Source organism: Cryptomeria japonica, unplaced genomic scaffold (assembly GCF_030272615.1).
Source record: "Cryptomeria japonica unplaced genomic scaffold, Sugi_1.0 HiC_scaffold_979, whole genome shotgun sequence".
Classification (NCBI taxonomy): domain Eukaryota; kingdom Viridiplantae; phylum Streptophyta; class Pinopsida; order Cupressales; family Cupressaceae; genus Cryptomeria; species Cryptomeria japonica.
Genome location: NW_026729663.1, coordinates 20,498 through 46,561, shown reverse-complemented (window position 1 = coordinate 46,561; position 26,064 = coordinate 20,498). Strand labels below are relative to the sequence as shown.

The 26,064-nt window shown below is 62.7% G+C and overlaps 4 non-coding genes across 4 annotated transcripts; all 4 read right to left on the bottom strand.

The window, feature by feature from the left end:
* Window positions 1-225: 225 nt before the first annotated feature.
* On the bottom strand, window positions 226-344 carry LOC131873012 (5S ribosomal RNA). The gene has a single exon (XR_009371052.1). It is a non-coding gene; the product is annotated as a 5S ribosomal RNA (ribosomal RNA).
* A 7,804-nt stretch (window positions 345-8,148) lies between these two features.
* Window positions 8,149-8,267, bottom strand: LOC131873011 (5S ribosomal RNA). Its single transcript, XR_009371051.1, has one exon. It is a non-coding gene; the product is annotated as a 5S ribosomal RNA (ribosomal RNA).
* A 7,804-nt stretch (window positions 8,268-16,071) lies between these two features.
* LOC131873010 (5S ribosomal RNA) lies at window positions 16,072-16,190 on the bottom strand. The gene has a single exon (XR_009371050.1). It is a non-coding gene; the product is annotated as a 5S ribosomal RNA (ribosomal RNA).
* Window positions 16,191-23,972: 7,782 nt separating this feature from the next.
* Window positions 23,973-24,091, bottom strand: LOC131873009 (5S ribosomal RNA). The gene has a single exon (XR_009371049.1). It is a non-coding gene; the product is annotated as a 5S ribosomal RNA (ribosomal RNA).
* Between the last annotated feature and the right edge of the window lie 1,973 nt (window positions 24,092-26,064).

Sequence of the window (26,064 nt, the reverse complement as noted above, 5' to 3'; positions counted from 1 at the left end):
ACCTGGGTGCGCGCGCAGCACCTCGGGCGCACCGGGGTGCGCGCACAACGCCCGGGTTGCACCGTGGCCTGTGTGCTCGGGGCGCCTCGGGTGCGCGCTCGGTGTCGCCCCCGCGCGCGCGGTAGTGCGGGCAGCGCACCCCGGCCCGGCCCGGCCCCGACGAGAACGCAAACGGGCAAAAGGTTTATTCAAATAGCATTGCGACGCCCGGCGAAAAACTAAAAAAGGGTGCAACACCGGGACTTCCCGGGAGGTCACCCATCCCAGTACTACTCCGGCCCAAGCGCGCTTAACTGCGGAGTTCTGATGGGATCCGGTGCACTAACGCTGGTATGATCGCACCCGTTATGAGCTTGTCGCAGTGTGTACTTAGCAAACCGCGACCCACGTGCGAATCCACCCCGGCCACCCACCCCCGTCGAGGTGCACACCCTCCCTCGCGAAGTGCGCCCCGTTCGCCAAGTGTGAGCCCTGCCCGGGTGCGCGCACCTTGCTAGGGCGTCGGGTGTGCACCCGGCCCGGCCTACGTGCGTGCACCTGGAGGGGGCGTCGTGTGCGTGCAGTGTCCCGTCTGCAACGCGGTGCCCACACACCACCTCGGGCGCAACGACCTGCGCTCACATGTGGGCCGAGTGCACCTTGGTGCATGTTCGGGGCGCCTCGGGTGCACGCTCGATCTTGCCCCGGTGCACCAAGGCGCTCGGTTTGCCCCGGGTGCGCACTTGGTGCAAGGTGGGCACCCAAAATAGGGATCAAGCACCAAAACACAAGTTTCGGGATGCAAAATGGGACCCAAGGACCACAAATGCGTTCCAAGACCCATGATGGGTCCACGAGAACAAAAATGTGTTCCGAGACTTAATAAACAAATATTGGGTTTTAGGAGAAGAAACATGCTCTGATGCCCAAAACGAGAATCGACCCCGAAAAGGCCACAGGCCAAAAGTGGGATGCGAGACAAAAAAAAATGGGACCCGAGGACCAAAATTGGGTTCCCAGGTCGAAGACAGGGCAACCGGACAAGAAACGACCTCTAAGGCTCGAAATGAGTCCCGACGACTAAAACTTGACAAGAAGCACCCATCAGGCACCCAACTCGACACCCATGGGATGCCGACCCACCCGGGCTTCCACCTAGCACACCTTGGCACCCACCCACCCTCGCACCCAACCTCGCACCCAACTTAGCACCTTTGAACCCACATTGGCACTCACCCTGACCCTGGCACCTTGGAACCCACATTGGCACTCACCTTGACCCTGGCACCCACCTTTGCACTCACCTTGGGACCCACCCTGGCTCCCACCTCGGCACCCACCCAGACACCCACCTTGGTTCCTTGGCACCCACCTTGGATCCTTGGCACCCACCCCGACACCCACCTTGGCACGCAACTTGGCTACTTGCCACCCACCTTGGCTCCTTGACGCCCACCCCGACAACCACCCCGTGACCTACCCTGGCTAGGGTTGGTGCACACCCACCCTGGTGCCCACCTTGGCACCCACCCTATGACCCACCTTGGCACGCACCTTAGTACCCACCCCGTTACCCACCCTAGGACCCACCCCGTGACCCACCTTGGCCAGGGTGGGTGCCTTGGTGCGCACAACTTGCCTGGGCTGCACACCAGGGCGGGCTCAAGATGGCACCCGCGTTCCGTTTTTTTCACTATCTTTCAAAACGGAAATTTTAAAATCTCATTTTTTTCTTTTTTTTGCCTTTTCTGGAAATTAGTGAAGGCAGCGCATCAAAGGTGCGCAATGCTGGTGCGAACCCGGGAGCGCTCCGATGTGTGCTCCAAGGTGCGGCGTGCACGAAGTCCGAGCCCGGTTTGCCCCGGGTGCGCACCTCGCGTGCACCTTCGCCGGGGTGAGCACCTTGGCTGGGTTGCGCGCCCTGGTGCGTACCAAGGAGCGCTCTGAAGTGTGCTCCAAGGTGCGGCGTGCACGAAGTCGGAGCCCGGTTTGCCCCGGGTGTGCACCTCGGGTGCGCACCTCGCGTGCACCTTCGCTGCGGTGGGCACCTTGGCTGGGTTGCGCGCCTTGGTGGGCACCATGCAGTGCACGAAGTCGGAGCCCGGTTTGCCCCGGGCGCGCACCTCCGCCAGGGTGGGCACCTTGGTGCGCACAACTTGCCTGGGCTGCGCATCAGGAAGGGCTCAAGATGGCACCCGCGTTCCGTTTTTTTCACTATCTTTCAGAACGGAAATTTTAAAATATCGTTTTTTTTTGCCTTTTCTGGAAATTAGTGAAGGCAGCGCATCAAAGGTGCGCAACGCTGGTGCGAACCTGGGAGCGCTCCGATGTGTGCTCCAAGGTGCGGCGTGCACGAAGTCGGAGCCCGGTTTGCCTCGGGTGCGCCCTGGTGGGCACCATGGTGCGCACCAAGGAGCGCTCCGAAGTGTGCTCCAAGGTGCGGCCTGCACGAAGTCGGAGCCCGGTTTGCCCCGGGTGTGCACCTCGGGTGGGCACCTTGGTGCGCATGCCTTGCCTGGGCTGCGCACCAGGGCGGGCTCAAGATGGCACCCGCGTTCCTTTTTTTTCACTATCTTTCAAAACGGAAATTTTAAAATCTCATTTTTTTTTGCCTTTTTCTGGAAATTAGTGAAGGCAGCGCATCAAAGGTGCGCACCTCGCTGCCCACCACGGTGCGCAACGCCGGTGGGCACCCGGGAGTGCTTCGAAGTGTGCTCCAAGGTGCTGCGTGCACGTTGTCGGAGCCCGGTTTGCCCCGGGTGCGCACCTCGCGTGCACCTTCGTCGGGGTGGGCACCTTGGCTTGGTTTGCCCCGGCTGCGCTCCGAAGCGGGGTTATTGGAGCGCCGCCTCTTTTTTTGTCGGAGCGTTTGGTGGGGTTTCTCGCATTGGCTCTTCCGAGGCCCGGTTGCCACCCTGGCGCGCACGAAGTCGGAAGTAGGGTTAATTGCCCGGGTGCGCACCTTTGCCAGGGTGGCACCTTACCTGGGCTGCGCACCAGGGCGGGCTCAAGATGGCACGCGCGTTCCGTTTTTTTCACTATCTTTCAAAACGGAAATTTTAAAATCTCCTTTTTTTTTTGCCTTTTCTGGAAATTAGTGAAGGCAGCGCATCAAAGGTGCGCACCTCGCTGCCCACCTTGGTGTGCTCTGAGGTGCGCACCCGGGAGCGCTACGAAGTGTGCTCCAAGGTGCGGCGTGCACGTTGTCGGAGCCCGGTTTGCCCCGGGTGCGCACCTCGCCTGCACCTTGGCCGGGGTGGGCACCTTGGCTGGGTTTGCCCAGGGTGCGCTCCGAAGCGGGGTTACTGGAGCGCCCCCTCTTTTTTTGTCAGAGAGTTTGGTGGGGTTTCTCGCATTGGCTCTTCCCAGGCCCGGTTGTTGGGTGCGCTCCCACCCTGGCGCGCGCGAAGTTGGAAGTTGGGTTAATTGCCCGGGCGCGCACCTTCGCCAGGGTGGGCACCTTGGTGCGCAAACCTTGGCTGGGCTGCGCACCAGGGCGGGCTCAAGATGGCACCAGCATTCCCTTTTTCTCACTATCTTTCAAAACGGAAATTTTAAAATCTCGTTTTTTTTTTGCCTTTTATGGAAATTAGTGAAGGCATCGCATCAAAGGTGCGCACCTCGCTGCCCACCTTGGTGTGCTCCGAGGTGCCCACCACGGTGCGCAACGCCGGTGCGAACCCGGGAGCGCCCCGATGTGTGCTCCAAGGTGCGGCGTGCACGAAGTCGGACCCCGGTTTGCCCCGGGTGCGCACCTCGCGTGCACCTTGGTGCGCACACCTTGGCTGGGTTGCGCGGCCTGGTGGGCACCATGGTGCGCACCAAGGAGCGCTCCGAAGTGTGCTCCAAGGTGCGGCGTGCACGAAGTCGGAGCCCGGTTTGCCCCGGGTGCGCACCTTCGCCGCGGTGGGCACCATGGCGTGCACGAAGTCGGAGCCCGGTTTGCCCCGGGTGCGCACCTCGCGTGCACCTTCGCCGGGGTGGGCACCTCGGCTGGGTTGCGCGCCCTGGTGCGCACCAAGGAGCGCTCTGAAGTGTGCTCCAAGGTGCGGCGTGCACGAAGTCGGAGCCCGGTTTGCCCCGGGTGTGCACCTCGCGTGCACCTTCGCTGCGGTGGGCACCTTGGCTGGGTTGCGCGCCTTGGTGGGCACCATGCAGTGCACGAAGTCGGAGCCCGGTTTGCCCCGGGCGCGCACCTCCGCCAGGGTGGGCACCTTGGTGCGCACAACTTGCCTGGGCTGCGCACCAGGAAGGGCTCAAGATGGCACCCGCGTTCCGTTTTTTTCACTATCTTTCAGAACGGAAATTTTAAAATATCGTTTTTTTTTGCCTTTTCTGGAAATTAGTGAAGGCAGCGCATCAAAGGTGCGCAACGCTGGTGCGAACCTGGGAGCGCTCCGATGTGTGCTCCAAGGTGCGGCGTGCACGAAGTCGGACCCCGGTTTGCCCCGGGTGCGCACCTCGCGTGCACCTTGGTGCGCACACCTTGGCTGGGTTGCGCGCCCTGGTGGGCACCATGGTGCGCACCAAGGAGCGCTCCGAAGTGTGCTCCAAGGTGCGGCGTGCACGAAGTCGGAGCCCGGTTTGCCCCGGGTGCGCACCTCGCGTGCACCTTCGCCGCGGTGGGCACCATGGCGTGCACGAAGTCGGAGCCCGGTTTGCCCCGGGTGCGCACCTCGCGTGCACCTTCGCCGGGGTGGGCACCTTAGTGTGCAGACCTTGGCTGGGTTGCGCGCCCTGGTGGGCACCATGGTGCGCACCAAGGAGCGCTCCGAAGTGTGCTCCAAGGTGCGGCCTGCACGAAGTCGGAGCCCGGTTTGCCCCGGGTGTGCACCTCGGGTGGGCACCTTGGTGCGCATGCCTTGCCTGGGCTGCGCACCAGGGCGGGCTCAAGATGGCACCCGCGTTCCTTTTTTTTCACTATCTTTCAAAACGGAAATTTTAAAATCTCATTTTTTTTTGCCTTTTTCTGGAAATTAGTGAAGGCAGCGCATCAAAGGTGCGCACCTCGCTGCCCACCACGGTGCGCAACGCCGGTGGGCACCCGGGAGTGCTTCGAAGTGTGCTCCAAGGTGCTGCGTGCACGTTGTCGGAGCCCGGTTTGCCCCGGGTGCGCACCTCGCGTGCACCTTCGTCGGGGTGGGCACCTTGGCTGGGTTTGCCCCGGCTGCGCTCCGAAGCGGGGTTATTGGAGCGCCGCCTCTTTTTTTGTCGGAGCGTTTGGTGGGGTTTCTCGCATTGGCTCTTCCGAGGCCCGGTTGCCACCCTGGCGCGCACGAAGTCGGAAGTAGGGTTAATTGCCCGGGTGCGCACCTTTGCCAGGGTGGGCACCTTACCTGGGCTGCGCACCAGGGCGGGCTCAAGATGGCACGCGCGTTCCGTTTTTTTCACTATCTTTCAAAACGGAAATTTTAAAATCTCCTTTTTTTTTTGCCTTTTCTGGAAATTAGTGAAGGCAGCGCATCAAAGGTGCGCACCTCGCTGCCCACCTTGGTGTGCTCTGAGGTGCGCACCCGGGAGCGCTACGAAGTGTGCTCCAAGGTGCGGCGTGCACGTTGTCGGAGCCCGGTTTGCCCCGGGTGCGCACCTCGCCTGCACCTTGGCCGGGGTGGGCACCTTGGCTGGGTTTGCCCAGGGTGCGCTCCGAAGCGGGGTTACTGGAGCGCCCCCTCTTTTTTTGTCAGAGCGTTTGGTGGGGTTTCTCGCATTGGCTCTTCCCAGGCCCGGTTGTTGGGTGCGCTCCCACCCTGGCGCGCGCGAAGTTGGAAGTTGGGTTAATTGCCCGGGCGCGCACCTTCGCCAGGGTGGGCACCTTGGTGCGCACACCTTGGCTGGGCTGCGCACCAGGGCGGGCTCAAGATGGCACCAGCATTCCCTTTTTCTCACTATCTTTCAAAACGGAAATTTTAAAATCTCGTTTTTTTTTTGCCTTTTATGGAAATTAGTGAAGGCATCGCATCAAAGGTGCGCACCTCGCTGCCCACCTTGGTGTGCTCCGAGGTGCCCACCACGGTGCGCAACGCCGGTGCGAACCCGGGAGCGCCCCGATGTGTGCTCCAAGGTGCGGCGTGCACGAAGTCGGACCCCGGTTTGCCCCGGGTGCGCACCTCGCGTGCACCTTGGTGCGCACACCTTGGCTGGGTTGCGCGGCCTGGTGGGCACCATGGTGCGCACCAAGGAGCGCTCCGAAGTGTGCTCCAAGGTGCGGCGTGCACGAAGTCGGAGCCCGGTTTGCCCCGGGTACGCACCTCGCGTGCACCTTCGCCGGGGTGGGCACCTCGGCTGGGTTGCGCGCCCTGGTGCGCACCAAGGAGCGCTCCGAAGTGTGCTCCAAGGTGCGGCGTGCACGAAGTCGGAGCCCGGTTTGCCCCGGGTGCGCACCTTCGCCGCGGTGCGCACCATGGCGTGCACGAAGTCGGAGCCCGGTTTGCCCCGGGTGCGCACCTCGCGTGCACCTTCGGCGGGGTTGCGCGCCCTGGTGGGCACCATGGTGCGCACCAAGGAGCGCTCCGAAGTGTGCTCCAAGGTGCGGCGTGCACGAAGTCGGAGCCCGGTTTGCCCCGGGTGCGCACCTCGCGTGCACCTTCGGCGGGGTTGCACGCCCTGGTGGGCACCATGGTGCGCACCAAGGAGCGCTCCGAAGTGTGCTCCAAGGTGCGGCGTGCACGAAGTCGGAGCCCGGTTTGCCCCGGGTGCGCACCTCGCGTGCACCTTCGCCGCGGTGGGCACCATGGCGTGCACGAAGTCGGAGCCCGGTTTGCCCCGGGTGCGCACCTCGCGTGCACCTTCGCCGGGGTGGGCACCTCGGCTGGGTTGCGCGCCCTGGTGCGCACCAAGGAGCGCTCCGAAGTGTGCTCCAAGGTGCGGCGTGCACGAAGTCGGAGCCCGGTTTGCCCCGGGTGCGCACCTCGCGTGCACCTTCGCCAGGGTGGGCACCTCGGTGCGCACACCTTCTCAATGTTTTCTTGCCTTTTCTGGAAATTGGTGAAGGCAGCGCATCAAAGGTGCGCACCTCGGTGTGCTCCGAGGTGCGAACCCGAGAGCGCTCCGAGGTGCCCACGAAGTCGAAAGTCGGGTTAATTGCATTGTTTTCCCCGGGTGCGCTCCGAGGTGCGCAACATCGGCGCGCACCAAGGAGGGCTCCGAAGTGTGCTCCAAGGTGCGCACGATGGCGTGCACCTCTGGTGCGCACGATTCGGAGCTCGGTTTGACCGGGGTGCGCACACCTTGGCTGGGTTGCGCACCTTTTGTGCGCTCCAAGGTGCGCACGAAGTCGGAGCTCGGTTTGCCCCGGGTGCGCACCTTCGCCAGGGTGCGCACCTTGATGCGCACGCCTTGGCTGGGCTGCGCACCTTGGTGGGCGCCATGGTGCGCACCTTTCGTGCGCTCCAAGGTGCGCACGAAGTCGGAGCTCGGTTTGCCCCGGGTGCGCACCTTGGTGGGCGCCATGGTGCACTCCGAGGTGCCCAAGATTGGTGCGCACCAAGGAGCGCTCCGAAGTGCGCTCCAAGGTGCGCGCGAAGTCGAAAGTTGGGTTAATTGTCCGGTTTGCCTCGGGTGCGCACCTTGCGTGCACCTTCGCCAGGGTGGGCGCCTTGGTGCGCACACCTTGGCTGGGCTGCGCACACCTTGGCACCCGCGTTTCCTTCATTTTAAATTTTTTTTTTTTACAATCTCTCAAGTGGGAAATTCTATAATCTCAACTTTTTTTGCCTTTTCAGGAAACTTTTGAATGGAGCGCATCATTGGTGCGCTCCGAAGTGTGCTCCAAAGCTCTCTCCAGCTGCGTGCACCTGCCCCGGCCGCGCACCCGGCCCCGCCCAGCTTCGCTCACCTGTCCCGGGCGTCTGGTGCGGAACCTTAGAGTAAGAAACATCACCGTGCACCTTGGCCAACGTGCGCGACTCGACCGAGCGCGCACTGGCCGAGGTGCACACCGATTTCACCTGGGTGCGCGCGCAGCACCTCGGGCGCACCGGGGTGCGCGCACAACGCCCGGGTTGCACCGTGGCCTGTGTGCTCGGGGCGCCTCGGGTGCGCGCTCGGTGTCGCCCCCGCGCGCGCGGTAGTGCGGGCAGCGCACCCCGGCCCGGCCCGGCCCCGACGAGAACGCAAACGGGCAAAAGGTTTATTCAAATAGCATTGCGACGCCCGGCGAAAAACTAAAAAAGGGTGCAACACCGGGACTTCCCGGGAGGTCACCCATCCCAGTACTACTCCGGCCCAAGCGCGCTTAACTGCGGAGTTCTGATGGGATCCGGTGCACTAACGCTGGTATGATCGCACCCGTTATGAGCTTGTCGCAGTGTGTACTTAGCAAACCGCGACCCACGTGCGAATCCACCCCGGCCACCCACCCCCGTCGAGGTGCACACCCTCCCTCGCGAAGTGCGCCCCGTTCGCCAAGTGTGAGCCCTGCCCGGGTGCGCGCACCTTGCTAGGGCGTCGGGTGTGCACCCGGCCCGGCCTACGTGCGTGCACCTGGAGGGGGCGTCGTGTGCGTGCAGTGTCCCGTCTGCAACGCGGTGCCCACACACCACCTCGGGCGCAACGACCTGCGCTCACATGTGGGCCGAGTGCACCTTGGTGCATGTTCGGGGCGCCTCGGGTGCACGCTCGATCTTGCCCCGGTGCACCAAGGCGCTCGGTTTGCCCCGGGTGCGCACTTGGTGCAAGGTGGGCACCCAAAATAGGGATCAAGCACCAAAACACAAGTTTCGGGATGCAAAATGGGACCCAAGGACCACAAATGCGTTCCAAGACCCATGATGGGTCCACGAGAACAAAAATGTGTTCCGAGACTTAATAAACAAATATTGGGTTTTAGGAGAAGAAACATGCTCTGATGCCCAAAACGAGAATCGACCCCGAAAAGGCCACAGGCCAAAAGTGGGATGCGAGACAAAAAAAAATGGGACCCGAGGACCAAAATTGGGTTCCCAGGTCGAAGACAGGGCAACCGGACAAGAAACGACCTCTAAGGCTCGAAATGAGTCCCGACGACTAAAACTTGACAAGAAGCACCCATCAGGCACCCAACTCGACACCCATGGGATGCCGACCCACCCGGGCTTCCACCTAGCACACCTTGGCACCCACCCACCCTCGCACCCAACCTCGCACCCAACTTAGCACCTTTGAACCCACATTGGCACTCACCCTGACCCTGGCACCTTGGAACCCACATTGGCACTCACCTTGACCCTGGCACCCACCTTTGCACTCACCTTGGGACCCACCCTGGCTCCCACCTCGGCACCCACCCAGACACCCACCTTGGTTCCTTGGCACCCACCTTGGATCCTTGGCACCCACCCCGACACCCACCTTGGCACGCAACTTGGCTACTTGCCACCCACCTTGGCTCCTTGACGCCCACCCCGACAACCACCCCGTGACCTACCCTGGCTAGGGTTGGTGCACACCCACCCTGGTGCCCACCTTGGCACCCACCCTATGACCCACCTTGGCACGCACCTTAGTACCCACCCCGTTACCCACCCTAGGACCCACCCCGTGACCCACCTTGGCCAGGGTGGGTGCCTTGGTGCGCACAACTTGCCTGGGCTGCACACCAGGGCGGGCTCAAGATGGCACCCGCGTTCCGTTTTTTTCACTATCTTTCAAAACGGAAATTTTAAAATCTCATTTTTTTCTTTTTTTTGCCTTTTCTGGAAATTAGTGAAGGCAGCGCATCAAAGGTGCGCAATGCTGGTGCGAACCCGGGAGCGCTCCGATGTGTGCTCCAAGGTGCGGCGTGCACGAAGTCCGAGCCCGGTTTGCCCCGGGTGCGCACCTCGCGTGCACCTTCGCCGGGGTGAGCACCTTGGCTGGGTTGCGCGCCCTGGTGCGTACCAAGGAGCGCTCTGAAGTGTGCTCCAAGGTGCGGCGTGCACGAAGTCGGAGCCCGGTTTGCCCCGGGTGTGCACCTCGGGTGCGCACCTCGCGTGCACCTTCGCTGCGGTGGGCACCTTGGCTGGGTTGCGCGCCTTGGTGGGCACCATGCAGTGCACGAAGTCGGAGCCCGGTTTGCCCCGGGCGCGCACCTCCGCCAGGGTGGGCACCTTGGTGCGCACAACTTGCCTGGGCTGCGCATCAGGAAGGGCTCAAGATGGCACCCGCGTTCCGTTTTTTTCACTATCTTTCAGAACGGAAATTTTAAAATATCGTTTTTTTTTGCCTTTTCTGGAAATTAGTGAAGGCAGCGCATCAAAGGTGCGCAACGCTGGTGCGAACCTGGGAGCGCTCCGATGTGTGCTCCAAGGTGCGGCGTGCACGAAGTCGGAGCCCGGTTTGCCTCGGGTGCGCCCTGGTGGGCACCATGGTGCGCACCAAGGAGCGCTCCGAAGTGTGCTCCAAGGTGCGGCCTGCACGAAGTCGGAGCCCGGTTTGCCCCGGGTGTGCACCTCGGGTGGGCACCTTGGTGCGCATGCCTTGCCTGGGCTGCGCACCAGGGCGGGCTCAAGATGGCACCCGCGTTCCTTTTTTTTCACTATCTTTCAAAACGGAAATTTTAAAATCTCATTTTTTTTTGCCTTTTTCTGGAAATTAGTGAAGGCAGCGCATCAAAGGTGCGCACCTCGCTGCCCACCACGGTGCGCAACGCCGGTGGGCACCCGGGAGTGCTTCGAAGTGTGCTCCAAGGTGCTGCGTGCACGTTGTCGGAGCCCGGTTTGCCCCGGGTGCGCACCTCGCGTGCACCTTCGTCGGGGTGGGCACCTTGGCTTGGTTTGCCCCGGCTGCGCTCCGAAGCGGGGTTATTGGAGCGCCGCCTCTTTTTTTGTCGGAGCGTTTGGTGGGGTTTCTCGCATTGGCTCTTCCGAGGCCCGGTTGCCACCCTGGCGCGCACGAAGTCGGAAGTAGGGTTAATTGCCCGGGTGCGCACCTTTGCCAGGGTGGCACCTTACCTGGGCTGCGCACCAGGGCGGGCTCAAGATGGCACGCGCGTTCCGTTTTTTTCACTATCTTTCAAAACGGAAATTTTAAAATCTCCTTTTTTTTTTGCCTTTTCTGGAAATTAGTGAAGGCAGCGCATCAAAGGTGCGCACCTCGCTGCCCACCTTGGTGTGCTCTGAGGTGCGCACCCGGGAGCGCTACGAAGTGTGCTCCAAGGTGCGGCGTGCACGTTGTCGGAGCCCGGTTTGCCCCGGGTGCGCACCTCGCCTGCACCTTGGCCGGGGTGGGCACCTTGGCTGGGTTTGCCCAGGGTGCGCTCCGAAGCGGGGTTACTGGAGCGCCCCCTCTTTTTTTGTCAGAGAGTTTGGTGGGGTTTCTCGCATTGGCTCTTCCCAGGCCCGGTTGTTGGGTGCGCTCCCACCCTGGCGCGCGCGAAGTTGGAAGTTGGGTTAATTGCCCGGGCGCGCACCTTCGCCAGGGTGGGCACCTTGGTGCGCAAACCTTGGCTGGGCTGCGCACCAGGGCGGGCTCAAGATGGCACCAGCATTCCCTTTTTCTCACTATCTTTCAAAACGGAAATTTTAAAATCTCGTTTTTTTTTTGCCTTTTATGGAAATTAGTGAAGGCATCGCATCAAAGGTGCGCACCTCGCTGCCCACCTTGGTGTGCTCCGAGGTGCCCACCACGGTGCGCAACGCCGGTGCGAACCCGGGAGCGCCCCGATGTGTGCTCCAAGGTGCGGCGTGCACGAAGTCGGACCCCGGTTTGCCCCGGGTGCGCACCTCGCGTGCACCTTGGTGCGCACACCTTGGCTGGGTTGCGCGGCCTGGTGGGCACCATGGTGCGCACCAAGGAGCGCTCCGAAGTGTGCTCCAAGGTGCGGCGTGCACGAAGTCGGAGCCCGGTTTGCCCCGGGTGCGCACCTTCGCCGCGGTGGGCACCATGGCGTGCACGAAGTCGGAGCCCGGTTTGCCCCGGGTGCGCACCTCGCGTGCACCTTCGCCGGGGTGGGCACCTCGGCTGGGTTGCGCGCCCTGGTGCGCACCAAGGAGCGCTCTGAAGTGTGCTCCAAGGTGCGGCGTGCACGAAGTCGGAGCCCGGTTTGCCCCGGGTGTGCACCTCGCGTGCACCTTCGCTGCGGTGGGCACCTTGGCTGGGTTGCGCGCCTTGGTGGGCACCATGCAGTGCACGAAGTCGGAGCCCGGTTTGCCCCGGGCGCGCACCTCCGCCAGGGTGGGCACCTTGGTGCGCACAACTTGCCTGGGCTGCGCACCAGGAAGGGCTCAAGATGGCACCCGCGTTCCGTTTTTTTCACTATCTTTCAGAACGGAAATTTTAAAATATCGTTTTTTTTTGCCTTTTCTGGAAATTAGTGAAGGCAGCGCATCAAAGGTGCGCAACGCTGGTGCGAACCTGGGAGCGCTCCGATGTGTGCTCCAAGGTGCGGCGTGCACGAAGTCGGACCCCGGTTTGCCCCGGGTGCGCACCTCGCGTGCACCTTGGTGCGCACACCTTGGCTGGGTTGCGCGCCCTGGTGGGCACCATGGTGCGCACCAAGGAGCGCTCCGAAGTGTGCTCCAAGGTGCGGCGTGCACGAAGTCGGAGCCCGGTTTGCCCCGGGTGCGCACCTCGCGTGCACCTTCGCCGCGGTGGGCACCATGGCGTGCACGAAGTCGGAGCCCGGTTTGCCCCGGGTGCGCACCTCGCGTGCACCTTCGCCGGGGTGGGCACCTTAGTGTGCAGACCTTGGCTGGGTTGCGCGCCCTGGTGGGCACCATGGTGCGCACCAAGGAGCGCTCCGAAGTGTGCTCCAAGGTGCGGCCTGCACGAAGTCGGAGCCCGGTTTGCCCCGGGTGTGCACCTCGGGTGGGCACCTTGGTGCGCATGCCTTGCCTGGGCTGCGCACCAGGGCGGGCTCAAGATGGCACCCGCGTTCCTTTTTTTTCACTATCTTTCAAAACGGAAATTTTAAAATCTCATTTTTTTTTGCCTTTTTCTGGAAATTAGTGAAGGCAGCGCATCAAAGGTGCGCACCTCGCTGCCCACCACGGTGCGCAACGCCGGTGGGCACCCGGGAGTGCTTCGAAGTGTGCTCCAAGGTGCTGCGTGCACGTTGTCGGAGCCCGGTTTGCCCCGGGTGCGCACCTCGCGTGCACCTTCGTCGGGGTGGGCACCTTGGCTGGGTTTGCCCCGGCTGCGCTCCGAAGCGGGGTTATTGGAGCGCCGCCTCTTTTTTTGTCGGAGCGTTTGGTGGGGTTTCTCGCATTGGCTCTTCCGAGGCCCGGTTGCCACCCTGGCGCGCACGAAGTCGGAAGTAGGGTTAATTGCCCGGGTGCGCACCTTTGCCAGGGTGGGCACCTTACCTGGGCTGCGCACCAGGGCGGGCTCAAGATGGCACGCGCGTTCCGTTTTTTTCACTATCTTTCAAAACGGAAATTTTAAAATCTCCTTTTTTTTTTGCCTTTTCTGGAAATTAGTGAAGGCAGCGCATCAAAGGTGCGCACCTCGCTGCCCACCTTGGTGTGCTCTGAGGTGCGCACCCGGGAGCGCTACGAAGTGTGCTCCAAGGTGCGGCGTGCACGTTGTCGGAGCCCGGTTTGCCTCGGGTGCGCACCTCGCCTGCACCTTGGCCGGGGTGGGCACCTTGGCTGGGTTTGCCCAGGGTGCGCTCCGAAGCGGGGTTACTGGAGCGCCCCCTCTTTTTTTGTCAGAGCGTTTGGTGGGGTTTCTCGCATTGGCTCTTCCCAGGCCCGGTTGTTGGGTGCGCTCCCACCCTGGCGCGCGCGAAGTTGGAAGTTGGGTTAATTGCCCGGGCGCGCACCTTCGCCAGGGTGGGCACCTTGGTGCGCACACCTTGGCTGGGCTGCGCACCAGGGCGGGCTCAAGATGGCACCAGCATTCCCTTTTTCTCACTATCTTTCAAAACGGAAATTTTAAAATCTCGTTTTTTTTTTGCCTTTTATGGAAATTAGTGAAGGCATCGCATCAAAGGTGCGCACCTCGCTGCCCACCTTGGTGTGCTCCGAGGTGCCCACCACGGTGCGCAACGCCGGTGCGAACCCGGGAGCGCCCCGATGTGTGCTCCAAGGTGCGGCGTGCACGAAGTCGGACCCCGGTTTGCCCCGGGTGCGCACCTCGCGTGCACCTTGGTGCGCACACCTTGGCTGGGTTGCGCGGCCTGGTGGGCACCATGGTGCGCACCAAGGAGCGCTCCGAAGTGTGCTCCAAGGTGCGGCGTGCACGAAGTCGGAGCCCGGTTTGCCCCGGGTACGCACCTCGCGTGCACCTTCGCCGGGGTGGGCACCTCGGCTGGGTTGCGCGCCCTGGTGCGCACCAAGGAGCGCTCCGAAGTGTGCTCCAAGGTGCGGCGTGCACGAAGTCGGAGCCCGGTTTGCCCCGGGTGCGCACCTTCGCCGCGGTGCGCACCATGGCGTGCACGAAGTCGGAGCCCGGTTTGCCCCGGGTGCGCACCTCGCGTGCACCTTCGGCGGGGTTGCGCGCCCTGGTGGGCACCATGGTGCGCACCAAGGAGCGCTCCGAAGTGTGCTCCAAGGTGCGGCGTGCACGAAGTCGGAGCCCGGTTTGCCCCGGGTGCGCACCTCGCGTGCACCTTCGGCGGGGTTGCGCGCCCTGGTGGGCACCATGGTGCGCACCAAGGAGCGCTCCGAAGTGTGCTCCAAGGTGCGGCGTGCACGAAGTCGGAGCCCGGTTTGCCCCGGGTGCGCACCTCGCGTGCACCTTCGCCGCGGTGGGCACCATGGCGTGCACGAAGTCGGAGCCCGGTTTGCCCCGGGTGCGCACCTCGCGTGCACCTTCGCCGGGGTGGGCACCTCGGCTGGGTTGCGCGCCCTGGTGCGCACCAAGGAGCGCTCCGAAGTGTGCTCCAAGGTGCGGCGTGCACGAAGTCGGAGCCCGGTTTGCCCCGGGTGCGCACCTCGCGTGCACCTTCGCCAGGGTGGGCACCTCGGTGCGCACACCTTCTCAATGTTTTCTTGCCTTTTCTGGAAATTGGTGAAGGCAGCGCATCAAAGGTGCGCACCTCGGTGTGCTCCGAGGTGCGAACCCGAGAGCGCTCCGAGGTGCCCACGAAGTCGAAAGTCGGGTTAATTGCATTGTTTTCCCCGGGTGCGCTCCGAGGTGCGCAACATCGGCGCGCACCAAGGAGGGCTCCGAAGTGTGCTCCAAGGTGCGCACGATGGCGTGCACCTCTGGTGCGCACGATTCGGAGCTCGGTTTGACCGGGGTGCGCACACCTTGGCTGGGTTGCGCACCTTTTGTGCGCTCCAAGGTGCGCACGAAGTCGGAGCTCGGTTTGCCCCGGGTGCGCACCTTCGCCAGGGTGCGCACCTTGATGCGCACGCCTTGGCTGGGCTGCGCACCTTGGTGGGCGCCATGGTGCGCACCTTTCGTGCGCTCCAAGGTGCGCACGAAGTCGGAGCTCGGTTTGCCCCGGGTGCGCACCTTGGTGGGCGCCATGGTGCACTCCGAGGTGCCCAAGATTGGTGCGCACCAAGGAGCGCTCCGAAGTGCGCTCCAAGGTGCGCGCGAAGTCGAAAGTTGGGTTAATTGTCCGGTTTGCCTCGGGTGCGCACCTTGCGTGCACCTTCGCCAGGGTGGGCGCCTTGGTGCGCACACCTTGGCTGGGCTGCGCACACCTTGGCACCCGCGTTTCCTTCATTTTAAATTTTTTTTTTTTACAATCTCTCAAGTGGGAAATTCTATAATCTCAACTTTTTTTGCCTTTTCAGGAAACTTTTGAATGGAGCGCATCATTGGTGCGCTCCGAAGTGTGCTCCAAAGCTCTCTCCAGCTGCGTGCACCTGCCCCGGCCGCGCACCCGGCCCCGCCCAGCTTCGCTCACCTGTCCCGGGCGTCTGGTGCGGAACCTTAGAGTAAGAAACATCACCGTGCACCTTGGCCAACGTGCGCGACTCGACCGAGCGCGCACTGGCCGAGGTGCACACCGATTTCACCTGGGTGCGCGCGCAGCACCTCGGGCGCACCGGGGTGCGCGCACAACGCCCGGGTTGCACCGTGGCCTGTGTGCTCGGGGCGCCTCGGGTGCGCGCTCGGTGTCGCCCCCGCGCGCGCGGTAGTGCGGGCAGCGCACCCCGGCCCGGCCCGGCCCCGACGAGAACGCAAACGGGCAAAAGGTTTATTCAAATAGCATTGCGACGCCCGGCGAAAAACTAAAAAAGGGTGCAACACCGGGACTTCCCGGGAGGTCACCCATCCCAGTACTACTCCGGCCCAAGCGCGCTTAACTGCGGAGTTCTGATGGGATCCGGTGCACTAACGCTGGTATGATCGCACCCGTTATGAGCTTGTCGCAGTGTGTACTTAGCAAACCGCGACCCACGTGCGAATCCACCCCGGCCACCCACCCCCGTCGAGGTGCACACCCTCCCTCGCGAAGTGCGCCCCGTTCGCCAAGTGTGAGCCCTGCCCGGGTGCGCGCACCTTGCTAGGGCGTCGGGTGTGCACCCGGCCCCGCCTACGTGCGTGCACCTGGAGGGGGCGTCGTGTGCGTGCAGTGTCCCGTCTGCAACGCGGTGCCCACACACCACCTCGGGCGCAACGACCTGCGCTCACATGTGGGCCGAGTGCACCTTGGTGCATGTTCGGGGCGCCTCGGGTGCACGCTCGATCTTGCCCCGGTGCACCAAGGCGCTCGGTTTGCCCCGGGTGCGCACTTGGTGCAAGGTGGGCACCCAAAATAGGGATCAAGCACCAAAACACAAGTTTCGGGATGCAAAATGGGACCCAAGGACCACAAATGCGTTCCAAGACCCATGATGGGTCCACGAGAACAAAAATGTGTTCCGAGACTTAATAAACAAATATTGGGTTTTAGGAGAAGAAACATGCTCTGATGCCCAAAACGAGAATCGACCCCGAAAAGGCCACAGGCCAAAAGTGGGATGCGAGACAAAAAAAAATGGGACCCGAGGACCAAAATTGGGTTCCCAGGTCGAAGACAGGGCAACCGGACAAGAAACGACCTCTAAGGCTCGAAATGAGTCCCGACGACTAAAACTTGACAAGAAGCACCCATCAGGCACCCAACTCGACACCCATGGGATGCCGACCCACCCGGGCTTCCACCTAGCACACCTTGGCACCCACCCACCCTCGCACCCAACCTCGCACCCAACTTAGCACCTTTGAACCCACATTGGCACTCACCCTGACCCTGGCACCTTGGAACCCACATTGGCACTCACCTTGACCCTGGCACCCACCTTTGCACTCACCTTGGGACCCACCCTGGCTCCCACCTCGGCACCCACCCAGACACCCACCTTGGTTCCTTGGCACCCACCTTGGATCCTTGGCACCCACCCCGACACCCACCTTGGCACGCAACTTGGCTACTTGCCACCCACCTTGGCTCCTTGACGCCCACCCCGACAACCACCCCGTGACCTACCCTGGCTAGGGTTGGTGCACACCCACCCTGGTGCCCACCTTGGCACCCACCCTATGACCCACCTTGGCACGCACCTTAGTACCCACCCCGTTACCCACCCTAGGACCCACCCCGTGACCCACCTTGGCCAGGGTGGGTGCCTTGGTGCGCACAACTTGCCTGGGCTGCACACCAGGGCGGGCTCAAGATGGCACCCGCGTTCCGTTTTTTTCACTATCTTTCAAAACGGAAATTTTAAAATCTCATTTTTTTCTTTTTTTTGCCTTTTCTGGAAATTAGTGAAGGCAGCGCATCAAAGGTGCGCAATGCTGGTGCGAACCCGGGAGCGCTCCGATGTGTGCTCCAAGGTGCGGCGTGCACGAAGTCCGAGCCCGGTTTGCCCCGGGTGCGCACCTCGCGTGCACCTTCGCCGGGGTGAGCACCTTGGCTGGGTTGCGCGCCCTGGTGCGTACCAAGGAGCGCTCTGAAGTGTGCTCCAAGGTGCGGCGTGCACGAAGTCGGAGCCCGGTTTGCCCCGGGTGTGCACCTCGGGTGCGCACCTCGCGTGCACCTTCGCTGCGGTGGGCACCTTGGCTGGGTTGCGCGCCTTGGTGGGCACCATGCAGTGCACGAAGTCGGAGCCCGGTTTGCCCCGGGCGCGCACCTCCGCCAGGGTGGGCACCTTGGTGCGCACAACTTGCCTGGGCTGCGCATCAGGAAGGGCTCAAGATGGCACCCGCGTTCCGTTTTTTTCACTATCTTTCAGAACGGAAATTTTAAAATATCGTTTTTTTTTGCCTTTTCTGGAAATTAGTGAAGGCAGCGCATCAAAGGTGCGCAACGCTGGTGCGAACCTGGGAGCGCTCCGATGTGTGCTCCAAGGTGCGGCGTGCACGAAGTCGGAGCCCGGTTTGCCTCGGGTGCGCCCTGGTGGGCACCATGGTGCGCACCAAGGAGCGCTCCGAAGTGTGCTCCAAGGTGCGGCCTGCACGAAGTCGGAGCCCGGTTTGCCCCGGGTGTGCACCTCGGGTGGGCACCTTGGTGCGCATGCCTTGCCTGGGCTGCGCACCAGGGCGGGCTCAAGATGGCACCCGCGTTCCTTTTTTTTCACTATCTTTCAAAACGGAAATTTTAAAATCTCATTTTTTTTTGCCTTTTTCTGGAAATTAGTGAAGGCAGCGCATCAAAGGTGCGCACCTCGCTGCCCACCACGGTGCGCAACGCCGGTGGGCACCCGGGAGTGCTTCGAAGTGTGCTCCAAGGTGCTGCGTGCACGTTGTCGGAGCCCGGTTTGCCCCGGGTGCGCACCTCGCGTGCACCTTCGTCGGGGTGGGCACCTTGGCTTGGTTTGCCCCGGCTGCGCTCCGAAGCGGGGTTATTGGAGCGCCGCCTCTTTTTTTGTCGGAGCGTTTGGTGGGGTTTCTCGCATTGGCTCTTCCGAGGCCCGGTTGCCACCCTGGCGCGCACGAAGTCGGAAGTAGGGTTAATTGCCCGGGTGCGCACCTTTGCCAGGGTGGCACCTTACCTGGGCTGCGCACCAGGGCGGGCTCAAGATGGCACGCGCGTTCCGTTTTTTTCACTATCTTTCAAAACGGAAATTTTAAAATCTCCTTTTTTTTTTGCCTTTTCTGGAAATTAGTGAAGGCAGCGCATCAAAGGTGCGCACCTCGCTGCCCACCTTGGTGTGCTCTGAGGTGCGCACCCGGGAGCGCTACGAAGTGTGCTCCAAGGTGCGGCGTGCACGTTGTCGGAGCCCGGTTTGCCCCGGGTGCGCACCTCGCCTGCACCTTGGCCGGGGTGGGCACCTTGGCTGGGTTTGCCCAGGGTGCGCTCCGAAGCGGGGTTACTGGAGCGCCCCCTCTTTTTTTGTCAGAGAGTTTGGTGGGGTTTCTCGCATTGGCTCTTCCCAGGCCCGGTTGTTGGGTGCGCTCCCACCCTGGCGCGCGCGAAGTTGGAAGTTGGGTTAATTGCCCGGGCGCGCACCTTCGCCAGGGTGGGCACCTTGGTGCGCAAACCTTGGCTGGGCTGCGCACCAGGGCGGGCTCAAGATGGCACCAGCATTCCCTTTTTCTCACTATCTTTCAAAACGGAAATTTTAAAATCTCGTTTTTTTTTTGCCTTTTATGGAAATTAGTGAAGGCATCGCATCAAAGGTGCGCACCTCGCTGCCCACCTTGGTGTGCTCCGAGGTGCCCACCACGGTGCGCAACGCCGGTGCGAACCCGGGAGCGCCCCGATGTGTGCTCCAAGGTGCGGCGTGCACGAAGTCGGACCCCGGTTTGCCCCGGGTGCGCACCTCGCGTGCACCTTGGTGCGCACACCTTGGCTGGGTTGCGCGGCCTGGTGGGCACCATGGTGCGCACCAAGGAGCGCTCCGAAGTGTGCTCCAAGGTGCGGCGTGCACGAAGTCGGAGCCCGGTTTGCCCCGGGTGCGCACCTTCGCCGCGGTGGGCACCATGGCGTGCACGAAGTCGGAGCCCGGTTTGCCCCGGGTGCGCACCTCGCGTGCACCTTCGCCGGGGTGGGCACCTCGGCTGGGTTGCGCGCCCTGGTGCGCACCAAGGAGCGCTCTGAAGTGTGCTCCAAGGTGCGGCGTGCACGAAGTCGGAGCCCGGTTTGCCCCGGGTGTGCACCTCGCGTGCACCTTCGCTGCGGTGGGCACCTTGGCTGGGTTGCGCGCCTTGGTGGGCACCATGCAGTGCACGAAGTCGGAGCCCGGTTTGCCCCGGGCGCGCACCTCCGCCAGGGTGGGCACCTTGGTGCGCACAACTTGCCTGGGCTGCGCACCAGGAAGGGCTCAAGATGGCACCCGCGTTCCGTTTTTTTCACTATCTTTCAGAACGGAAATTTTAAAATATCGTTTTTTTTTGCCTTTTCTGGAAATTAGTGAAGGCAGCGCATCAAAGGTGCGCAACGCTGGTGCGAACCTGGGAGCGCTCCGATGTGTGCTCCAAGGTGCGGCGTGCACGAAGTCGGACCCCGGTTTGCCCCGGGTGCGCACCTCGCGTGCACCTTGGTGCGCACACCTTGGCTGGGTTGCGCGCCCTGGTGGGCACCATGGTGCGCACCAAGGAGCGCTCCGAAGTGTGCTCCAAGGTGCGGCGTGCACGAAGTCGGAGCCCGGTTTGCCCCGGGTGCGCACCTCGCGTGCACCTTCGCCGCGGTGGGCACCATGGCGTGCACGAAGTCGGAGCCCGGTTTGCCCCGGGTGCGCACCTCGCGTGCACCTTCGCCGGGGTGGGCACCTTAGTGTGCAGACCTTGGCTGGGTTGCGCGCCCTGGTGGGCACCATGGTGCGCACCAAGGAGCGCTCCGAAGTGTGCTCCAAGGTGCGGCCTGCACGAAGTCGGAGCCCGGTTTGCCCCGGGTGTGCACCTCGGGTGGGCACCTTGGTGCGCATGCCTTGCCTGGGCTGCGCACCAGGGCGGGCTCAAGATGGCACCCGCGTTCCTTTTTTTTCACTATCTTTCAAAACGGAAATTTTAAAATCTCATTTTTTTTTGCCTTTTTCTGGAAATTAGTGAAGGCAGCGCATCAAAGGTGCGCACCTCGCTGCCCACCACGGTGCGCAACGCCGGTGGGCACCCGGGAGTGCTTCGAAGTGTGCTCCAAGGTGCTGCGTGCACGTTGTCGGAGCCCGGTTTGCCCCGGGTGCGCACCTCGCGTGCACCTTCGTCGGGGTGGGCACCTTGGCTGGGTTTGCCCCGGCTGCGCTCCGAAGCGGGGTTATTGGAGCGCCGCCTCTTTTTTTGTCGGAGCGTTTGGTGGGGTTTCTCGCATTGGCTCTTCCGAGGCCCGGTTGCCACCCTGGCGCGCACGAAGTCGGAAGTAGGGTTAATTGCCCGGGTGCGCACCTTTGCCAGGGTGGGCACCTTACCTGGGCTGCGCACCAGGGCGGGCTCAAGATGGCACGCGCGTTCCGTTTTTTTCACTATCTTTCAAAACGGAAATTTTAAAATCTCCTTTTTTTTTTGCCTTTTCTGGAAATTAGTGAAGGCAGCGCATCAAAGGTGCGCACCTCGCTGCCCACCTTGGTGTGCTCTGAGGTGCGCACCCGGGAGCGCTACGAAGTGTGCTCCAAGGTGCGGCGTGCACGTTGTCGGAGCCCGGTTTGCCCCGGGTGCGCACCTCGCCTGCACCTTGGCCGGGGTGGGCACCTTGGCTGGGTTTGCCCAGGGTGCGCTCCGAAGCGGGGTTACTGGAGCGCCCCCTCTTTTTTTGTCAGAGCGTTTGGTGGGGTTTCTCGCATTGGCTCTTCCCAGGCCCGGTTGTTGGGTGCGCTCCCACCCTGGCGCGCGCGAAGTTGGAAGTTGGGTTAATTGCCCGGGCGCGCACCTTCGCCAGGGTGGGCACCTTGGTGCGCACACCTTGGCTGGGCTGCGCACCAGGGCGGGCTCAAGATGGCACCAGCATTCCCTTTTTCTCACTATCTTTCAAAACGGAAATTTTAAAATCTCGTTTTTTTTTTGCCTTTTATGGAAATTAGTGAAGGCATCGCATCAAAGGTGCGCACCTCGCTGCCCACCTTGGTGTGCTCCGAGGTGCCCACCACGGTGCGCAACGCCGGTGCGAACCCGGGAGCGCCCCGATGTGTGCTCCAAGGTGCGGCGTGCACGAAGTCGGACCCCGGTTTGCCCCGGGTGCGCACCTCGCGTGCACCTTGGTGCGCACACCTTGGCTGGGTTGCGCGGCCTGGTGGGCACCATGGTGCGCACCAAGGAGCGCTCCGAAGTGTGCTCCAAGGTGCGGCGTGCACGAAGTCGGAGCCCGGTTTGCCCCGGGTACGCACCTCGCGTGCACCTTCGCCGGGGTGGGCACCTCGGCTGGGTTGCGCGCCCTGGTGCGCACCAAGGAGCGCTCCGAAGTGTGCTCCAAGGTGCGGCGTGCACGAAGTCGGAGCCCGGTTTGCCCCGGGTGCGCACCTTCGCCGCGGTGCGCACCATGGCGTGCACGAAGTCGGAGCCCGGTTTGCCCCGGGTGCGCACCTCGCGTGCACCTTCGGCGGGGTTGCGCGCCCTGGTGGGCACCATGGTGCGCACCAAGGAGCGCTCCGAAGTGTGCTCCAAGGTGCGGCGTGCACGAAGTCGGAGCCCGGTTTGCCCCGGGTGCGCACCTCGCGTGCACCTTCGGCGGGGTTGCGCGCCCTGGTGGGCACCATGGTGCGCACCAAGGAGCGCTCCGAAGTGTGCTCCAAGGTGCGGCGTGCACGAAGTCGGAGCCCGGTTTGCCCCGGGTGCGCACCTCGCGTGCACCTTCGCCGCGGTGGGCACCATGGCGTGCACGAAGTCGGAGCCCGGTTTGCCCCGGGTGCGCACCTCGCGTGCACCTTCGCCGGGGTGGGCACCTCGGCTGGGTTGCGCGCCCTGGTGCGCACCAAGGAGCGCTCCGAAGTGTGCTCCAAGGTGCGGCGTGCACGAAGTCGGAGCCCGGTTTGCCCCGGGTGCGCACCTCGCGTGCACCTTCGCCAGGGTGGGCACCTCGGTGCGCACACCTTCTCAATGTTTTCTTGCCTTTTCTGGAAATTGGTGAAGGCAGCGCATCAAAGGTGCGCACCTCGGTGTGCTCCGAGGTGCGAACCCGAGAGCGCTCCGAGGTGCCCACGAAGTCGAAAGTCGGGTTAATTGCATTGTTTTCCCCGGGTGCGCTCCGAGGTGCGCAACATCGGCGCGCACCAAGGAGGGCTCCGAAGTGTGCTCCAAGGTGCGCACGATGGCGTGCACCTCTGGTGCGCACGATTCGGAGCTCGGTTTGACCGGGGTGCGCACACCTTGGCTGGGTTGCGCACCTTTTGTGCGCTCCAAGGTGCGCACGAAGTCGGAGCTCGGTTTGCCCCGGGTGCGCACCTTCGCCAGGGTGCGCACCTTGATGCGCACGCCTTGGCTGGGCTGCGCACCTTGGTGGGCGCCATGGTGCGCACCTTTCGTGCGCTCCAAGGTGCGCACGAAGTCGGAGCTCGGTTTGCCCCGGGTGCGCACCTTGGTGGGCGCCATGGTGCACTCCGAGGTGCCCAAGATTGGTGCGCACCAAGGAGCGCTCCGAAGTGCGCTCCAAGGTGCGCGCGAAGTCGAAAGTTGGGTTAATTGTCCGGTTTGCCTCGGGTGCGCACCTTGCGTGCACCTTCGCCAGGGTGGGCTGGGCTGCGCACACCTTGGCACCCGCGTTTCCTTCATTTTAAATTTTTTTTTTTTACAATCTCTCAAGTGGGAAATTCTATAATCTCAACTTTTTTTGCCTTTTCAGGAAACTTTTGAATGGAGCGCATCATTGGTGCGCTCCGAAGTGTGCTCCAAAGCTCTCTCCAGCTGCGTGCACCTGCCCCGGCCGCGCACCCGGCCCCGCCCAGCTTCGCTCACCTGTCCCGGGCGTCTGGTGCGGAACCTTAGAGTAAGAAACATCACCGTGCACCTTGGCCAACGTGCGCGACTCGACCGAGCGCGCACTGGCCGAGGTGCACACCGATTTCACCTGGGTGCGCGCGCAGCACCTCGGGCGCACCGGGGTGCGCGCACAACGCCCGGGTTGCACCGTGGCCTGTGTGCTCGGGGCGCCTCGGGTGCGCGCTCGGTGTCGCCCCCGCGCGCGCGGTAGTGCGGGCAGCGCACCCCGGCCCGGCCCGGCCCCGACGAGAACGCAAACGGGCAAAAGGTTTATTCAAATAGCATTGCGACGCCCGGCGAAAAACTAAAAAAGGGTGCAACACCGGGACTTCCCGGGAGGTCACCCATCCCAGTACTACTCCGGCCCAAGCGCGCTTAACTGCGGAGTTCTGATGGGATCCGGTGCACTAACGCTGGTATGATCGCACCCGTTATGAGCTTGTCGCAGTGTGTACTTAGCAAACCGCGACCCACGTGCGAATCCACCCCGGCCACCCACCCCCGTCGAGGTGCACACCCTCCCTCGCGAAGTGCGCCCCGTTCGCCAAGTGTGAGCCCTGCCCGGGTGCGCGCACCTTGCTAGGGCGTCGGGTGTGCACCCGGCCCGGCCTACGTGCGTGCACCTGGAGGGGGCGTCGTGTGCGTGCAGTGTCCCGTCTGCAACGCGGTGCCCACACACCACCTCGGGCGCAACGACCTGCGCTCACATGTGGGCCGAGTGCACCTTGGTGCATGTTCGGGGCGCCTCGGGTGCACGCTCGATCTTGCCCCGGTGCACCAAGGCGCTCGGTTTGCCCCGGGTGCGCACTTGGTGCAAGGTGGGCACCCAAAATAGGGATCAAGCACCAAAACACAAGTTTCGGGATGCAAAATGGGACCCAAGGACCACAAATGCGTTCCAAGACCCATGATGGGTCCACGAGAACAAAAATGTGTTCCGAGACTTAATAAACAAATATTGGGTTTTAGGAGAAGAAACATGCTCTGATGCCCAAAACGAGAATCGACCCCGAAAAGGCCACAGGCCAAAAGTGGGATGCGAGACAAAAAAAAATGGGACCCGAGGACCAAAATTGGGTTCCCAGGTCGAAGACAGGGCAACCGGACAAGAAACGACCTCTAAGGCTCGAAATGAGTCCCGACGACTAAAACTTGACAAGAAGCACCCATCAGGCACCCAACTCGACACCCATGGGATGCCGACCCACCCGGGCTTCCACCTAGCACACCTTGGCACCCACCCACCCTCGCACCCAACCTCGCACCCAACTTAGCACCTTTGAACCCACATTGGCACTCACCCTGACCCTGGCACCTTGGAACCCACATTGGCACTCACCTTGACCCTGGCACCCACCTTTGCACTCACCTTGGGACCCACCCTGGCTCCCACCTCGGCACCCACCCAGACACCCACCTTGGTTCCTTGGCACCCACCTTGGATCCTTGGCACCCACCCCGACACCCACCTTGGCACGCAACTTGGCTACTTGCCACCCACCTTGGCTCCTTGACGCCCACCCCGACAACCACCCCGTGACCTACCCTGGCTAGGGTTGGTGCACACCCACCCTGGTGCCCACCTTGGCACCCACCCTATGACCCACCTTGGCACGCACCTTAGTACCCACCCCGTTACCCACCCTAGGACCCACCCCGTGACCCACCTTGGCCAGGGTGGGTGCCTTGGTGCGCACAACTTGCCTGGGCTGCACACCAGGGCGGGCTCAAGATGGCACCCGCGTTCCGTTTTTTTCACTATCTTTCAAAACGGAAATTTTAAAATCTCATTTTTTTCTTTTTTTTGCCTTTTCTGGAAATTAGTGAAGGCAGCGCATCAAAGGTGCGCAATGCTGGTGCGAACCCGGGAGCGCTCCGATGTGTGCTCCAAGGTGCGGCGTGCACGAAGTCCGAGCCCGGTTTGCCCCGGGTGCGCACCTCGCGTGCACCTTCGCCGGGGTGAGCACCTTGGCTGGGTTGCGCGCCCTGGTGCGTACCAAGGAGCGCTCTGAAGTGTGCTCCAAGGTGCGGCGTGCACGAAGTCGGAGCCCGGTTTGCCCCGGGTGTGCACCTCGGGTGCGCACCTCGCGTGCACCTTCGCTGCGGTGGGCACCTTGGCTGGGTTGCGCGCCTTGGTGGGCACCATGCAGTGCACGAAGTCGGAGCCCGGTTTGCCCCGGGCGCGCACCTCCGCCAGGGTGGGCACCTTGGTGCGCACAACTTGCCTGGGCTGCGCATCAGGAAGGGCTCAAGATGGCACCCGCGTTCCGTTTTTTTCACTATCTTTCAGAACGGAAATTTTAAAATATCGTTTTTTTTTGCCTTTTCTGGAAATTAGTGAAGGCAGCGCATCAAAGGTGCGCAACGCTGGTGCGAACCTGGGAGCGCTCCGATGTGTGCTCC